Source organism: Mustela lutreola, chromosome 13, assembly GCF_030435805.1.
Source record: "Mustela lutreola isolate mMusLut2 chromosome 13, mMusLut2.pri, whole genome shotgun sequence".
Taxonomy (NCBI): Eukaryota; Metazoa; Chordata; class Mammalia; order Carnivora; family Mustelidae; genus Mustela; species Mustela lutreola.
Genome location: NC_081302.1, coordinates 21,045,917 through 21,052,721, shown reverse-complemented (window position 1 = coordinate 21,052,721; position 6,805 = coordinate 21,045,917). Strand labels below are relative to the sequence as shown.

The 6,805-nt window shown below is 35.0% G+C and overlaps 1 pseudogene; it reads left to right on the top strand.

Annotated features, from left to right (window-relative positions):
* Nucleotides 1-5,582: 5,582 nt before the first annotated feature.
* LOC131813925 (MICOS complex subunit MIC27-like) lies at nt 5,583-6,492 on the top strand (annotated as a pseudogene).
* The last annotated feature ends 313 nt before the right edge of the window (nt 6,493-6,805 follow it).

Here is a 6,805-nt window from a genome sequence, read left to right as displayed (position 1 = left end):
GAGCCTGAGGACTCTTGAGGAAGTTACTAAGAGCGTAGTAGGTAAAGAAAAGTGGTCAAGGGCTTTCCTGGAAAGGGGAATAGTATGACTAAAAGAACAGTGGCCTGAGAAGTACGATGAGTTGAAACAAAGTGACAAATACTTGCATATTGTAAGAACATAGTGGAGAACTGTGAGATTTGATGCTACAGTGCATCTAAGGAAAATTTCTTGTGTTGGTTGACTTTATTGACTTTATCTGTGGTAGGGATTGGCTGAAGAGTTATAAGCCAATGAGATCTCAAGGATTTTTTAGTATCTGCCCACAAGGAAAATGAAAATTAAAATGTCAGATTATCATTTAGTGCTTTTACATTAATATTAATTATACCTACCTCTGCACAAAACTTGAAATATGTGTATCCAATAGTAATGACTCAAATATATGTGTGTATATATATAAATACATATACGTGTATATATACACATTTATACATACACGCATGTATATACATATATACAAACACACATGACTAACATTTGAGATCATAAATAGTTGTTAAGCTCTGCCCTAAGTACTTTACTATCTTATCTGATTTGTGTTTCCATATAATGTTGTAGTTGATGGTCTTTTTATATTGTTTTTAGCTGCCAATGCTTTTTCTTAGGTATGTATAAAACAAGGGTAATTACCAAGGGTAATTCTAGCTAAAAAATTCTAGAGAGAGGACTCTTGCTCTTTTTAAGTCCACTCTTTCTAAATCTAGTATTTGAAGCTCTCTTCCTTATTAATTTACCAGACATTCAATGGACGCTACTTATCAGAGTAGTTTACTAGGGTAGCTGTAACAATGTACTGCAAACTGGGTGGCTTTGTCAATGAAAAATAGAATTGGACAGAGTAAAATAGGCAAGTAAGACTTTATTCAAGACTAATGCAATAAGGATGAGAGATTGAACTCAAGTTTGTTCAGACAAAAGGCAGGAAAGTTTTGTGAGATTAAGAGTCACTTATGGTTTGGGTTGGGAGAGAGGGGTGAGGTTATGGACATTGGGGAGGGTATGTTCTATGGTGAGTGCTGTGAAATGTGTAAACGTGGTGATTCACAGACCTGTACCCCTGGGGATAAAAATATATGTTTATAAAAAATAAAAATTTAAAAAAAATTTTTTTTAAAAAGGACAGGAAAGTTTTTCAGCAGTGGGGTAAGCTACTGGAAAAGTACAAGATAATGGAAGATAGATTGGCCAATGTGATTAGGTCATCCATGTTTTTCAGTTCCTGCTTAAAGAAGTCTCTCAGCCTGAGGATATGGGGACCCTATTTTTCTTGATATCTACTTTTCAAAGGAATGTCTCCCATGTCTTTGAGAAAGAGGAGGGGGAAAGATTTACATCTCTAAGGGGTAGAGAATAAAAAGTAAATAATTGCAAGTTTTCTAAAGTAAATGAGCTAAAATAAGCTCAGGAACAAAGAGTCAGGAAGAAACCTGCCTAAAGTTTAGTCAAGCTGAGGGGACTATTAAGGCTGTCTTAGTCAGCTTAAAGAGAAATCTATTGTCTCACAGTTGGGGTGGCTAGAAGTCTGAGATCAAGGTGTCAGTAGGATTCCTTCTGAGAGCCATAAAGGAGCTTCTGGCTTCTCTCTTAGCTTCTGGGGGTTTGCTGGCAATCTTTGGCATTCCCCTGGCTTCTGCCGCATCACCTTGATCTCTCCCTTCATCTTTGTATAGTGTTCTTCCTGTGTGCCTGTCAGTGTCCAAATATCCCCTTTTAATAAGGACATAGGTCTTATTGGATTAGGGGCCTATCCTACTCCGGTATGACTTCATCCTAACTAATGATATCTTCAACAATCCTATTTTCAAATAATGTCACATTCTGAGATACTGGGGGTTAGGACTTTCAATATATAAAACACAATCCAGCCCATAATGTGTAGTATTTATGAGTTAAAGGGCACATTTAATAACTCAGATGGCTCCTGCATATTGGGAATTTATACTTAAATGGATTCCTACTGCAACGTAAGACTCTGAGTCATTTGGTTTCATGTATAATAAAGTGAACATTTATTTTAATTAAAGTTTTTAACATATATATATGCTCTCTTATTAATAACCCTTTATTTTAGAGAGAATGACTACAAATAAATACTTAATAGTAACTGCTATAGTAAAGTTTTCTAGTTATGTCTAAAAATGAAGACTTATTTCCCCTGGCATATATTTAATATCTGTATATGTAGTATATGAGATATATTTAATATCTCTATATTAAATATATATTATTAGGTGCTCCATGACTGGAACATAAGTCCGTGATTGGATTTTTTATAGGATTTTTACAGGATTTTGACTTATGTAGTTAAATCTCAATTAATGTATATGAAGTACATTTCCAATTAAAAATGTACAGCCAAGAAAGGAAAACAATGTATCTAACTTTCTTAGATATACACGTTTCTTAGTTTAATCAAAGTAATATTGACTAGAAAGATGTCTGTTATTTCAGTGTAAATCATTGTATCTCTGTGTAAATATTTTTGTGTTGTCCTTGTTATTTGAGTTCACACAGATTTTTATAAAAGATGTGATTTGTTCTATCGTGTTTAACCACAATGAAAAGTTCATGCCTAAGCCTGTTTTATTTATTTTTTTCTCTGTTTCTAAGGGATACTCAGGTTCAATAGAAGACGACAGAAGAACAAGATGATGGAGCAGTGGCAGGCAGAACCAAGGGTATGATTATGTCAACAACAAAAGCAAACTTGAAGAAGAACAAAGCAAAGCAGTTGAAAATGTCTCAGTACATGGTAGGTGAAAACGGTGTAATAACGGGTCAACCTTAGTGGGAAGAAAGGAAGATAGATAGATAGATGTATTGATATATAGATATCAGAGAAAATAGTTTTCTCAAGTATCTTAGAAACAAAGAAAAGTAAAATATCCTTTGGAAGGAATTTGTGATGTAATTGGATAATCTTTAAAATAGAAAGTAGCATTTTTTTTTGTTTGCTTGTTTGTTTATTTTTGCATGGGATAATGTGGTTATACCCAAATAAGGTTTCTTATAAATAATTTAATTTAGAATGACTGAAATGAGATGTACAGTCCTGGCTGAAAAAATAGTTGGTATTGAAAGGAAAAGGAGTTCAATTTTGAATCCCTGTTCCAAGCTGTGAGTAGAAAGTAAATGGAAGGCTCCTCGGGAGGGAGAAAATGTTGAGGCCAAAATGAAAGCCAGTGGATTTTTTTCACTCTTGTATTGAAGTTTCAAGTGTTTCAAGGATTGTAACAAAAGTCCTTTGTTTAAAAGAAATTAAAATGTAGGAGAAATAAAATCTAAAAAGCTGATTACTGGCCATGGTCTAACACTAACTTTCCTTAGACCATGTCTTCTATTTTAGCAATGTGGTTTTATGGTTTTCTTAAACTGTGATGTTTGGTAATCCTTATACTGTAGTACTTTTTATATTTAAAGAGTTACATGGATTATCTTATAACACATTAGACTATATGCTTTTTATCTGAAGTGTCTTGATTTTTTCTGAATTTCATAAAATTAGAGAAAAAAGTTATATCATTTATCATGGTTTCTGTGAATGAAGGTTTTGCTTCACTTTGGGACTATCCAGTCTAGATACATATGGGGAAATTGCTTAACTAAGCAAATGTTTGTGATATAAACTCAGGTAAGTGTTGTGGCACCTAGGTGGCCCAGTCATTTAAGCCTCTGCCTTTGGCTCAGTTCATGATCCTGGGGTCCTGGGGTTGAGCCCTGAATCAGGCTACCCGCTCAGCAGGGAGTCTGCTTCTCCCTGCTGTGCTCACCTGCTTTCTTTCTCCCTCTCTCAAATAAATAAATAAAATATTTTTATTATTTTTTAAAGATTTTATTTATTTTTTTATTTGACAGACAGAGATCGCAAGTAGGCAGAGAGGTAGGCAGAGAGGGAGAAGAGGAAGCAGGCTCCCTGCTGAGCAGAGTGCCCGTTGCGGGGCTCATTCCCAGGACCCTGAGATCATGACCTGAGATGAAGGCAGAGGCTTTAACCCACTGAGCCACCCAGGCGCCCCATAAATAAAATATTTTTTAAAAAATCAGACAAGTGTTAGTTAGTGTATGATATGAAATGACTGAGATCTTGAACCATTGTGAAACAAGCAGCAGATGGAACCACTTGGGATTTACTATGACTAATAGGGCAAATCCTCCTTAGTAACCTGAAGATCTGCAGAAGCTATTTCTGATTTATTTGTGATAATGTGAACTCTGTATAAAGGAAGAGTGAGATGGCAATTTTTAGGTGTTGACATATGTCATTTTCCTATCTAGGGTACCAAGATGTTATATGTTGAATGTGTGACATTTATGGAAATCCATGTGTACTCTCAGTAGCACATTTTAAATAATGTTTGGTAGTTTGGATTCAAAATTCAGATTATGTAAGTAAATACCAGGAAACAGTTGAAAAAGTATGGGAATGGAACATTTATCATAAATATGTGTGTGACAAATTCATGTTGCAGGGGTCAATATCTTACTGATTTCTATTTAATAATAATAATAATAATATCTTCTCACTGAAGCATGTGATGAATCACATTTGAACAAGAAAAGGGGAAGGACTCCAAAGTCTTACATTATGGGAGAAAATAGGAAATGTGTACTTTAGAGATTGAATTAACTCTATAAAATGAGATACAGAATTTCCAAAGATAGGATAAATCAATATGCTTGAGCCATATTTTATAGAGTAAGACATTAGGATTCTTCATAACAAGAAGAAAGTATTCAAGGGCCTATAAAATTTTGATGACAAGGATTTCTGTTTTAATATGTGAATCTTATGAAGCCCTCTTTTTCATCTCTCCAGTGCTTTTATTTTATTTTTAGTCATTTCTCTTTATTTGTATACTTGGCATAGTCAATACAGAACTTTATGCTTGCTCATTTTTTGAACAATAATGCATAATTCTAAATGTTACTTAAAGTGAGCATGTAAAAATTTCAAAGAGAATAAAAAATAAATTAAGAGGTTGGGAGATCATTTACAAAGGTCATGGCAATTTTATTTGTATGTTGAAAAATCTTAATGAAGACCATCAAACTACATAGCTTCTTGATTTCAAGCTATATTATAAAATGATGGCAGTTGAAATAGTATGTTACTGACATAAAAACAGATGTGGAACAATGAAACAGAATCAGGAGCCCAGAAATAAACCTATGCATATACAGTCAATGAGTATTTGACATTGGAACCAAGAATACTCCAATTGAGAAAAGACACCCTCTTCAATAAATTGTGCTGAAAATATTGCATATTCATAGGTAAAAGAATGAAACTAGACTCTTATCTTATACCACTCATAAAAATTAACTAGAAATAGGGGTGCCTGGGTGGCTCAGTCATTTAAGCATCTAGGTCTTGATTTCAGCTCAGGTCATGATCTCAGGGTTGTGAGATTGAACTTCACATTGGGCTGTGCACTAGGAGTGGAGCCTGCTTACGATTCTCTCTCTCCTTTTCCCTCTCCCACTCCCCCTGCTCTCTCTCCCCCTACCATAAAATTCCTAGATAAAAACATAGAAGAAGGTCACAGATATGGTGGCCGTTAGGATGGGAAAGCTGGCAACCATACCTACAGGTCTGATATGTGCATCTATAACTGTGCTTGCAGCTAAAGAAGAAAAATACAAAAAGCAGCTAGTAAAACCAGAGCAGCTTCCCATATATACTGCACCACCTCTGCAGTCTAAATATGTTGAAGAGTAGCCTGGTCATTTAGAAATGGGCTTTGCATCCATCCGCAGTACAACTGGTCATTATATTGGCTGGTGCAAGGGTGTTTATGTGTTTGTGAACAATGGGATAATGGATACAGTACAATTTGGAAAAGATGCATATGTCTACTGAAGAATCCACCTCAAGATTTTCTTCCAAAACTTGGAGTGATTACAGTTTCAGGATTGGCAGGCTTGGTTTCAGCAAGAAAAGGTTCTAGGTTTAAGAAAATTGCATATCCACTGGGACTGGCCACCTTAGGAGCAACTGTTTGCTACCCAGTTCAGTCAGTAATAATTGCAAAGGTAACTGGGAAAAAGTCATATACTATAAGCCAGCAAATTTATGAAGCAGTTAAATCATTGTGGACGAAAAAGCAACAAAGAAGAATCACTTCCTAAACCTAAAGGAAAATCGAAGCTAGGAAATTCTGCTGCACTAGAAATACCTGCAAAAACAACTGACAGCCTGAAATATTCAGTGTCCTTGCCAGCAGAACTCAGCTCTGAAACAAAGACAAAATCAGAATCCACCTCAGGTGCTGCACAGTTTATGCCTGACCCCAAGCTCATGGATCAAGGACAGTCCCATCCAGAAGATGTAGATATGTACAACACTAGAAGCTGAAATCCTCTGCGTAGAGAACTACAAGATGTATGAAGTTGAAAATAATGATGGAAATATCATGTAAAGGGTAACTGACACAGAGTATAACTTTTTTGGGGGGGAGTGTAACAAAAAAGAGAAAAACAAAGTTTTTCTCTCACATCTTCTAATGTAATGTACAGTTTGACCAACCACATAAGAGATTAAAACACAAACTGTGAATTTAATCCAAACAATATTAAGTGATTGATGAAGAGGCAGAAGTATTGGGATGCATTTAATGATTTTTAAGGTGTGTTTATAAAAAACTATAGTAAATATATAAACAGTGATGAAATATGTGGGTGTATATATAAATATTTATACAGTTACAGGCATGTATTTGCTTTAGCTTTTCAAATTAATGTTAGCTAAATTAGAATGGTGTGT